The following is a 12,189-nucleotide window of genomic DNA, read 5'->3' as shown; positions in this document are numbered from 1 at the left end:
ACTGGAACAATGCAGCAAGCCAAGGACAGACATGTGGGCAAGAGAACAGGGTGGAGTGTTAAAATGGCAAGCGACAGGGAGGTTTGGGTCTTTCTTGCGGACAGACCGCAGGTGTTCCGCAAAACGGTCGCCCAGTTTGCGTTTGGTCTCTCCAATGTAGAGGAGACTGCATTGGGAGCAACGAGTGCAGTAGACTAAGTTAGGGGAAATGCAAGTGAAATGCTGCTTCACTTGAAAGGAGTGTTTGGGCCCTTGGACGGTGAGGAGAGAGGAAGTGAAGGGGCAGGTGTTGCATCTTCTGCGTGGGCATGGGGAGGTGCCATAAGTGGGGGTTGAGGAGTAGGGGGTGATGGAGGAGTGGACCAGGGTGTCCCGGAGGGAACGATCCCTACGGAATGCCGTCAGGGGGGGTGAAGGGAAGATGTGTTTGGTGGTGGCATCATGCTGGAGTTGGCGGAAATGGCGGAGGATGATCCTTTGAATGCGGAGGCTGGTGGGGTGATAAGTGAGGACAAGGGGGACCCTATCATGTTTCTGGGAAGGAGGAGAAGGCGTGAGGGAGGATGTGCGGGATATGAGCCGGACACGGTTGAGGGCCCTGTCAACGACCGTGGATGGAAAACCTCGGTTAAGGAAGAAGGAGGACATGTCAGAGGAGTTGTTTTTGAAGGTAGCGTCATCAGAACAGATGCGACGGAGGCGAAGGAACTGAGAGAATGGGATGGAGTCTTTACAAGAGGCGGGGTGTGAGGAGCTGTAGTCGAGGTAGCTGTGGGAGTCGGTAGGCTTGTAATGGATATTGGTGGACAGTCTATCATCAGAAATTGAGACAGAGAGGTCAAGGAAGGGAAGAGAAGTGTCAGAGATGGACCATGTGAAAATGATGGAGGGGTGGAGATTGGAAGCAAAATTAATAAATTTTTTTAAGGGGAAAATCCTGCCTAGTGTTTGGGTTTTTAAATACAACAGTACTGCATTTCAAAGTGAATGTTTTGTGTGGCACAAGAAGCCACTGTAAGTTCTTATTGTATGTGCTAGTGCTCTCGGGTTGATTTTTGAAGCCTGTCCAACCTATCCTCATAAAACAACCCGCTCAATCCAGGTATCAATCTAATAAATCTCAACTGAGCTTCCTCTAATGCATTTACATCCTTCCTTAAAAATGAGACCAAAACTGCACACAGAATTCGAGATGTGGGTCTCACCAATGCCCTGTATAACTGAAGCATAACATCCTTATTTTTATTACAGGTGTCCAAGATTCAATTCTTTTCTTATTATCATTATCCCTGTTTTATTTAGAATAAATGGAAATCACGAAGGCCAGATTTTTACTTTCAGCATGCGGGCGAGTGCCCGACATGCTGGAACGTAATATGACACACGACGACGTCAGGCGTGCGTCCCAACGTCGTTGCGCATTCGCGCGACATCTTGTTCGGTGGGCGTGCGCCAGAGTCAGCTGTGCATCCGCCGATAATTGAAAGGCCTAGTAAGGCCATTAATGACCTAATTAACTTGAAATTTACGCTGCCCGTCCAACCCAACGGTTGGCGGGTATGCGCAAAGGCCAAGCGGCCTTTATATTTTTTAGGAAACCTCATCCCGCTCGTGGATGAGGTGTCCTAAAACTAATACTAATTAAGTAAAACCTTTATTTTGACATTAAAAACATGACATAGTCACATGAGGGGGCGTGTTTCATTCAATTTTTACTGTATTTATTAATTTTTTAAAAAACGCTTCAATCTCCCTGAGACAGCTCTGTGCCTCAGGGAGATTAAAGCGCTCTCTCGTGCGCATGTGTGAACTGCACGTGAGGCCCGGCTCTCCCTCCTCCCCCCGCCCACACAGGCAGTGCTCAGCACTGCTGCTCGCGATCCACGCAGGGGGGGCCTTAATTGGTTTGCCCATGTGAAATTGTGGTGTGGAACCCTGACCGCCCCCGCCCACTCCCGCTGAGCCTGCCCGACGAGGACAAGATTTAGGCCAAAGAAAAATTAGATCTATTTAGAGCAGTGGCCTGATTAAATAATCCAAAAGGCGAGTAAAGCACACCAATGAGTTAAAACCCTCAAAATTATAGAAGGTAAGAAAAGAACAATGAAAAAACAATGTGCATTAAGGTTCAATGCAAAAAAGCTTCCCCGTGGTTTAGCTGGTACATGAAATGCTTAGTTGACCCATGCTGATCAGTACAATTCCTACATTAAGAGTTAGCTAATCTGAGAAATAGGCTACAATGTGCAGTGTGCAGGCTAAAGAAACAGAAATCAGTAATTTTGTAGTTGATTTAATGCCAATCAGAATGCAGCGCTTGAGTCCAAGCTCCTTTTGCAGTATTTTCACAACGTAACTTTTGCTGATTGGGATTATTACCATGGTGAAAGCTAATGTAAATGGACTGTAACAACGATTGAGCCAATCGTTAGGTGGAGACCAACCCAAAGTTGATGGTAAAGGTCTAACTGGAATTGGGTTTAATAGCATTGTACGTCAAAACATAATTTGCAGACAGAACTGAGCTATCAAGGAACAGAAGGGAAGGATAATGGGCTGAAAAAAAACATGGCGCAGAATTTTTAGCTCAGTATGCGGGTTCGTGCCCAACCTGCTTGAACGGTGGTGACGTCGAGCAATATTTCGGTCAGCGGGCACACGCGAAAGTCGAAAGCATGCCCACTGACAATTAAAAGGCCTATTAAGATCATTAAAGTTGTAATTAACTGATTTTTCGTGGTTGGTCCAACCTTACGGTTGGCGGACGGGGAATTGGCCAGGTGGACTTTGCATTTTTCTTGAAATCTCATCCAAGGGCGGGATGCAATTTCCAATATTAATTTTTTTAAAAATAAAAATGTTTGGACAGAATTTTCATCACCTATATGTTCAGGTGATTAATTCTGCATTTTAAAATCTTTATTCATTGCTCTTAAATTCGTCAGCTCCCTGAGGCAGCTCTCTACCTTCAGGGGGCTTTCATTCTGCACTCGCGCTTTCATCAGCGCCCGCCCTCCTCCCGCCCCACCACGGCAGTGCTGAACATTTCAGTTTGCCTTTCAAGCTGGCTGACCGTTAATTGGCCGGCCAGCGTGAAATCGCAGTCAGGGCTGATCGCGGTCGGCAGTCTGTTTCCCGACCCGCAGATCACGCGTGCCCATCAAACTAAAACTGCTGCTGATAGAGAAGTGGGGCAAAGTCTTGTAACCTAGATAAGGATTTGTGGCTCTGGATAAAATACTCTGATGCCCTGTGCAGCAATATGTCCTCAATAATGATGACAACATTTTTAATGCAAAAAAAAATTCTCAAATACAGGAAATAAAAGAGTTGATACTGAGCATTAGTGCAAGGATTTGGGGAGGTAAATATAAGTTTTGGTTCATTGAGGTCACTATTTTCAGCTGTGTCAAATGTTGGGATCTGACTTGGAAGGGTCCTGAGTGACATGCTCCGTTTAGCTAATCGTTATTAAGACATGGATTTTCATCTGCGAGTTGGGTGCACAGAGTTGGAGGACTTTCCGGATCCGTGAACTTGACTTTTAAAAATGGCTGCCCAGACAACAGATTTTAAGTCAGGTCCGGGAGGGTGGGGGTCAGGGTGCGATGGTACGGGCTATATTATAAGTTGGTGGGGGTGGGCTGGGCGGAAGGCCTGCCTTGGGGCCCTGGCACTTGGTCCAAAATATAAAAAAAGAACGAGGCATGAAATATCCTTCTAGCCATCACCCCTCATGCTCCACACAACCCAGAGCCCCTCATGCCCTCCATGCCAACCTATGCCCCTGTACCCACCCCCATGGCCCCTCATACCCTCCTAGCCAACCTATGCCCTTCTACCCACCCTATGGCCCTTTATAGCCTCTATGCCAACTCATGCTGACCCATGCACCCCGCCCACCACCCTTTGCCCTTATACCTACTATTCCAGCTCACCCAGTATCCACCAAGGCAGACCCATTAGGCGATGAGATAAAATAAAGTTCTATAAAATAAAGTTCTCAGTATCTATTGCAGACTACACTCATTAATTAAAAATGTTTCTCTACATTCATATTCCTTCAACTACATAGTGCCTTACAACAACAAGCATTGGAATTCATAATCCCATTTAAAATAGCACATAACCACTTGTAGCTGTCAAACAAACCGTGAAATAGCAGGCACCCTACTGTGATAATGGATGGTTGTGAAATTGGTCATGCAGCACTAATCCAGTAATGGAATCCCTCAGGCTTATGCCAACAGTCAGAGTGAAGTAGCAAATAATGTTTTTTTAATGCTCAAGGCATTTTTTCAAAGATTTAAAGGCTAGGACTTTTAAATGACTTGACAGCTTGACATCTCTCTTTGACAGTTGCTTTTGACAGTTCCTCTTGACAATTTTGACATGTCCTCTTGACAGTTGCTTTTGACATTTTTGACAGTTGATTTTGACAGGTCCATTGTCAGTTCCAATGTGCTTGTCAGTTAATAGGCACTTTTCGGCACATTTATGTGGGGCACCTTATCTCCCCCAAAAGGCACCTTACCTCCCCCAAAGGTGTCCCGGGACCATATCCAAAGAGATACCTTACATCTCCAGAGGGAGAGGCTACCCTGGCTAGCTAAAGAAATGTACAAAGTTCAGACCTGCTTTTACCAGGTCTGCTCTGCACACTTCAGGTTTCACACTTCTAGGCTACTAAGATCTGACTTGAATGGAAACAGCTGCTGATTTAAATGGCCACCTGCATTTGCGAAATGCGTAAGCGCAAAGCACGAGCTGCCTGCATTCCCGACCCGTGAAAATGGGAAGTGCCATGTTTGGGACGGGACTTCTGATTTTTGAGCACTTTCGCCATGACAGGGATGCTCTCTGTCATGACAAATATCTAGGCCTAAGACTTGTTAATTGTTTTCAACATGGAATTCTTCCAGGCACCAGGATGTGATTTTTACAGAATTAGCCATGCCTCCATAACCCCCTGTATGTAGGAAACGATCAATGTAGTCTTCTGAAGCCAGCAGATTTATTAACTTTTCAAAGAGTGCCGATATGGAGTGGAATCTTGTGCCCTCCCCACTGGTGAGTTTGGTGGTAGGAGGCATATAATCAGGAGGGAGGGTGGAGGGTGGGGACCCCCGTCAATGTAAGAAATAAGGACCTTTAATAAATTGTGCTTTTCACAATAGCATAGAATTCTTATGGAATTAGTTGACATAGCATTGGATCTCTCTCTTCCTGGAAATAGATAAAAAGTTCTAAACAGATAGGGACCAAGACCAGAAATATAAATCACAAAGATTGTGCTCTCATGAGAGTCGTATGTATAGAGGTCACTAGACTCTACAGATATTCCTGAACCCTTGGTAGTGTGTCTTCTGGTGCCTTATGTATCCTTTTATATACACAAGTGTCTGGTAAGGGCTAACAAATGGCCCTCAACATGAGATAAACTAAAAAGTGATGAACAAGGGGGAGGTGACTGCTCTTGATGCCTTAGGTACCTGTCCTGCATTCATTGATTCGAAGGATTTGAACAACTGATTGACATAGGGTGAACTACCAGCCCTTAGAAGTACAGTATATTGACAGATGTTCACAGGCATAGGGCTTCAGCTCTCACTAGGACAGGATGAACAGTTTCCTGAAATGTCAGTTGACTTGAGGAGGCAAAGAGCAAAGAGAGAAGAAGACAAAAACAAAAATAGCTGGGAAAACTCAGCAGGTCTGACAACATCTGCGGAGAGGAATACTGTTAACGTTTCGAGTCCGTATGACTCTTCATCAGAACTAAGGAGAAATAAAAATGAGGTGAAATTTAAGCTGGTTGAAGGGGGTGGGACAGGTAGAGCTGGATAGAGGGCCAGTGATAGGTGGAGATTGCCAAAGATGTCATAGACAAAAGGACAAAGAGGTGTTGAAGGTGGTGATATTATCTCAGGAATGTGCTAATGGTGACATTAAGGGTAGAAAGCAGGATGAGCAAGTGACAGATAGCCCTAGTGGGGATGGGATGGGGGGAAGGGATTGAAATGGGCTAAAAGGTAGAGATAAAACAATGGATGGAAATAAATTTAAAAATAGAAATAGGTGGGAAAAGAAAAATATATTTAAAATATATATATATTTTAAAAATTATAAATTATTGGAAAAAGTGGGATCGGAAAGGGAGTGGGGATGGAGGAGAGAGCTCATGCTGAAGCTGTTGAACTCAATGTTAAGTCCGGAAGGCTGTAAAGTGCCTAGTCGGAAGATGAGGTGCTGTTCCTCCAGTTTGCGTTGAGCTTCACTGGAACATTGCAGCAGGCCAAAGACGGACATGTGGGCATGAGAGCAGGGTGGAGTGTTGAAATGGCAAGCGACAGGGAGGTCTGGGTCATGCTTGGGGACAGACCGAGAGAAGACTGTTGTTAGCAAACAGATGAGAGACTGTCACTTCCAGCTGCAGAGATCAGCTGCATTCGTTCATTCATCCTCCAGGATCAGTAAACCGCTCTCATCTGCCATGGGTCATATACTTCTCTTGTCTATTTACCTCATGCATTGTATCTGAACTGTTACTTCTTATAAGCTTAATAAAGTACCTTAAAATCACCTAAGAGTTCTCGACCACCTATTTTGGGTAACCTGTGACTCCTGAACCGTAAAAACTTACATAACCTCCCTGCCTCCAGCCCGAATAAGTCCAGGGCAGGAAGGCAATTAATGCCCACTTAAGGGCCTCATTCTGCTATCATTAGAATTAACCCTACAGCGGGTAAGGGACTCATCATGTGGGCTTCCCAGGGGTGGGGGGTGTTAGCGGCGGGGGAGTCCCTTGTTCAAATGCACTCAGTTCCTAACTGAGGGACCTGGCATCGGGAAGGAGGGGGCCCACTTGAACCACCACACTGCCCTTGCTGCTGAACCTCTCTCCCCACAATCCCTACCCCTTGATCCCCTTCCTACCATTGCTCACCTGTCCTTGGGTCCCTTTGGTGATCCAAGGAGTCAGGTGGTGCTGCTGAGTGCAGAACAGCTGCCAACATCTGATTAGCAGAACAACTGCCAGCATCTGATTGGCTGGCAGCTCTCAGCAGGTTGACTTCCACCTTGGGGGTCCTTAAATCTGGGGGAAGGCCTGCCCCTGGCATGTCAAGTGCCTGAGTGGCACAAGATGCGGCAGGCCTTTCTGAAAATATGTGACATGGGGTCTCACTAGCTCTCCAGCAGGCAGCTGAGACTCCTGTCACTTCTACAAGATTCCCCCAAAGGGTGTGAATTTCATCTACATACAGAGGTCGGTCCCTCTCTAGGGACTGCCAGCTGCCTTTGGCATGCCATCTTGAGAAGGGCATCCATGTGGGTCTCCCTTGCATGCAGTGGAAGCAACTAAAATGGTGCCATCCAGATATCATACAGCCCAATGCGCTGATGTAACGACCATTGACCAAACTTGGACCACAGAGGCTCAGTTTACAAATTTGCAAGAGGGTACTTAATGGGACAGACACCCAAATTCTAGGTAAGGTGGTTTTTAAGAACCTTTCCTATTACAAAGTGCTGGGAGTGCTTTGGAGTGTTCTTGGAGGTATTGTTGAGAGTTCCTGGATCTGGCAGGGAGTTGTTGCATCCTTAGAGCAAAGGATTGGGTGACCTGTCAACAAAAGGCTGCAACAGGTATGGGGCAGCAGTGGGAGTGTCCCTGGGTCTGCAGCACAATAGAGAGGTGGAGCAGAGGCTGCAGAAAGGGAAAGCTCTGCAGGATGCCCTCTACCAATTTGAAGCCGGACACTTCCATGCTCCTTGACAGTGACAGTAGGCAGTCTTGCAGGCAAGCCAATGCACCCAGAACATCAGCTGCAGAACATGCATGCTCATTAGCATTCTCTTGTATGCCACCCCAGAAATCCTCACCTGAATCCCCTGACTGGACTGCGACCTCATCTTCTGGTAAGCTGACAAATGAACCATCCTTTCCCCCTGACCAGGCTACAGCCTACTTGTGGTCTCTCACCTTCCCTGCAGGCAGCAGTTCATGGGTATCTGAAAGCAAAAAATTGGAGGGAGAAAGTTGAAGTAAAGAAAAAAGGGTAGGATGGGAAGCAAGAGACCCATGATCACACATTCTGCAGCTTACTCATCATATCAGATCGCAGAGTGAGGATTTTGTGGGGTTTGAGAAGAGGCATAAGGCAGGAACATACTATCAACCTTAATGTCCTCAGCAATGCCGGATGTAATTGACTCTATTGCATGGTAGCAGCCTCATGATGTGGAGAACCATCTCCTCCGTGTAGAGCTCAAGAGATTCAGGCGTCCTTGACCCCACCAGCTCTGCTCTGCTCCAATCTATTGTGTGCCACCATGTCTTATAAGAGAGGGGAAAGAATGTCAGTGATTGTGTTGCATTGTGTTAGAGCGTCTACTATTGCTGAATAACTGGAAGTATGCAGGGTCAACGAGGGGTGGGCAGCATTGGATGTGAGAGGGCAAGGTATCTGAATGTCAGACTTGTGTCCTGAGCCTACAGATTGCTACTAGTTGAGTGATGGGAGTGTGGTGCATGAACAGCATGAAAGATTGGTGGAATGTTGGGTATGAAATATAACGTGAGGATGCATTCACTGACCTTCAAAAACAAAAGGCTGGTTGCACCATGTGCTATTTCCACAAGGCTATTAAGCCCCTGCTGACTGCAGAGGCAGATGGCAACATGAAAGCTGCTTGGCCCAATGCTACAATCATGGAAATGAGGTAGCAATATCAAATTTGAATGCTGTACGTCTCCAGCAGAACTGCTGTTGGCAGTTGCAAATCACAACTCCCGTACCTGATTAATAGCAATATCCAATTTTTAGCTTCAAATGGTATTCATACAGCAAATAGCAAGTTTCAAGTATTTATCCGTACAGTAAAGGTTCGACATCACTGCTGATTTTACCAGAGTGTTCAGCGTGGTGGACTGTATTCACGTGGATAGCTGGTAACACTAATAAATTCATTAACATAGATTAACCATGAAGATTTCTACTTTCTCAACACTCAGGTGATACACAATGCCCAAAAAAATTTATCCTGATGACATCACAAGTCTAGAGATTTCCAAAGAAGTCATAGGGCAGAATTTTCCGTTTGAAGTGTGGGGGGCGGGACCCGCACACCGACGCGTAAAATGTTGCGTGGTGATGTTGGGCGAGCGTCCTGACGTGACCACGTGCCAGCATGATATTTCGGTGGGCGGGCACGCGACGATCTCCGTTGCGCGGCCGCCATTAATTAACAGGCCACCTAAGGCCCTTGAGGCTCCAATTGACCTGGATTTTAAGGTGCCTGCGCGATCTTCGGCTCGTCGCATGGGCGCAACGGGCAGGCGGGTAGCAGAAATTTGTATGAACCTCATCCATGAGCGGGAGAAGAGGGCTCAGTGGGGTCGCGATTCTACAGATTTAAAAGTTATTGTACAAAAGTTACCGAAACTTGCCTGTGTGAGCTGGAAAACTTCAAAACACATACCAGCTGCTTGGACTGGACTCATAACCTTCAGGTCAACACTTTGCAGTGAGGATTTGTTTTGGGCCTGTAAGTTTCAGGAAGCCTCCCTGAGCCTGGGAATGGGAGATGATCTCTCCACTGGAGGCACCTCCTCTGAGGAGGAAGGGAGGGCTAGAAGGAGGCCAGGAGTACACATTCAACCTCCAGGGGAGCCACCTTTGGGAGGACAGGTGCAGGGCCAAGAGGTGGTCCAAGGCGGAAGGGGCCGCAGAAGACGCCACTATCCTGCTGCCAGGATATACAGGCGGCGAAGCAGCTACCTCAATATGTCTGAGGTGCAGTGCCGAAGGAGGGTCCCTCTGTCAAGGGAGACAGTCAACACTATCTGTCAGATTATTGGGCCAGAGATCTCAGCTAACTGTGTGGGTGGACACCCCATGCCAGTGGCTGCCCTCAACTGCTATGCCTCCAGCTCTTTCCAGGGGTCGATGGGTGATCTTTGCGGTGTCTCCCAATCAGCTGTCCACACTTGTGTCAAGCAGGTTACAGATGCTCTGTTCAGGCGTGCATTCACCTTCATCCACTACCGCTGGGACAATGCCAGCCAGACACAGCAAGCCAGAGGCTTCACAGTGATTGCTGGCTTCCCCCGTGTCCAGGGTGCAATAGACTGTACACATCTGGCCATCAAGGCACCAGCAGGTGAGCCCGGTGCCTTCATCAACAGGAAGGGCTTCCACTGCATGAACGTGCAGATAGTGTGTGACCACAGGATGCTGATTCTACAAGTCTGCGCAAGGTACCCAGGCAGCTCCCACATCGCCTACATCCTCAGACACTCCCAGGCTCCGGGGCTCTTCAGTGCTTCAGCCCGGCTGGATGGATGGCTGTTGGGTGACAAGGGCTATCCCCGCAGAAGGTGGCTCGTGACGCCTCTCCACCATCCAAGAACAGAAGCTGAGCAGCGGTATAACAGAAGTCATGCCTTCACAAGGGCTGTGGTGGGGAGAGCCATTGGTCTTCTCAAAATGCGCTTCCAATGCCTGAACCATTCCGGGGGCGCACTCCAGTACCCCCCAGATCGAGTTTCACTGATAGTGGTTGCATGCTGTGCTCTCCACAATCTTTGGGACGCTGTGGACAAAGAAGATATAGACGGAGTGGCTGCGGCTGAACACGATGAGTCCAGCAGTGAGTCCCAGGATGAGTACGCACAGGGAAATGCTGAGGGGGCAGATGCTGACCTGGGCATACTCCAGGGAGGCAGGGACACCCGGGACACTCTAATCCAAGGAACCTTTAGCTAGCACAGCACGTATGGACTTCCAACACAAGCCTGGACTGCAGCCTCCATACTGGAGACATTAGTGCCAAATCTGTCAGGATAGGAGCATTGACAATGGGCCCAGTCAATAAATGTCAATGACACACAAATCACTCATAACATCTCATGAATCCATCCACCTGCCTGAGAAAAGAGGCACCCCCAGCCATGTTAGATGATCTTAATTTAATGCTTTCACAAAAGTCTCCTAACATAACACAAATAAAATGGTGTCACACTGCAAACACAATCAGAAGGTACTCATGGGGGGGGCCAACAGAAAACCACCAGTGATGAACCCGGATGTGCCTAAGGTGCCTTCATTTTACATTTGCGGTGCTACGTCTTTGTGGTGCCCCCTCGCTGGCACTGGCATCTGAGACAGCCTGCTCTCTCTGCTGTCCTGTTGGCCTCGATGACCTTGGCGGGCGCCCTCTGGCCCGTGGAGCCTGTGCTTGCGCCGCATGGGCGGGAGCTGCCAGCTCCGCAGCTGGCATCTCCCCAGTCATCACAGCCTCATTGGATGCCACGGTCACTGGCAGAGGGGCAGAGGAGCTGCTGGCCTCATCCGGAATGCCCTGAGAGGCACCAGCAGAGATGACTGGCAGCTGCTCCGCCGACATGATGTTTGTTTGACTCTCCCTGTTCACTGTAGATGGATGGGCACCGAGGTGGGATACCTGGTGCCCAAACCACCGCCCACATGGGCACTGACCACATGAGGTCAATGCCCCTGTGAGGGATTGCTGGTCCGAGCGCAACCCCAGGAACCCCTGATCCTGTCCCTGGAGCTGCCATTCCATGAGAGTCGCCACTCCCTCCATGGAGGAAGCTCGGCAGTCATCCATGAGGCTCAATGCATTGGCTATGGTCCACGTAGACTCCTCTACCATTGACATCAAGCCAAGCACAGCTTCATGTATCTCCACCAGATGGTCCCGCACACCCAGCCACATCTCATGAGTTTGCTGCATTGCAGCAACTCCAGAGGCTCATCATCAGCCACCGACTGAGCATGTGCCTGGGCCCCTGCAGTCCTCTGACTGCTGGCGCCAAGGGCACCCTCTGTCTCTGCCAGCTCCTCCAGCAACTGTGAAGTGCCCTCACCACTGTGCCCCGGGACACTAACCGAAGATCTGATGCCCGCCGGGGTGCCTGCCTGGCAGAGATGGTGTGACACTTGTGGTGTTGGAACTTCATGGTCCTCAGGTGTCAGAGGGGGCTCCTGCTTCTCCGGGTCTCGGCCCTGCACCGCTGATGCTGAAAGGAAGTGTAAGGAAATTTGATCAGTTAGCGTGCGGAAAATGTCAATGTACATGCCTGTCCCCCGGATCACCATGTGCTCATCATTCCACACGCAATGGGCAAGCCATGTTGGTAACGTCACTCACTCAACAATCAGC

Source organism: Cetorhinus maximus, chromosome 19, assembly GCF_964194155.1.
Source record: "Cetorhinus maximus chromosome 19, sCetMax3.hap1.1, whole genome shotgun sequence".
NCBI classification, from domain to species: domain Eukaryota; kingdom Metazoa; phylum Chordata; class Chondrichthyes; order Lamniformes; family Cetorhinidae; genus Cetorhinus; species Cetorhinus maximus.
The sequence above is the reverse complement of the archived record's forward strand: the minus strand, read 5'-3'. Positions refer to the sequence as shown.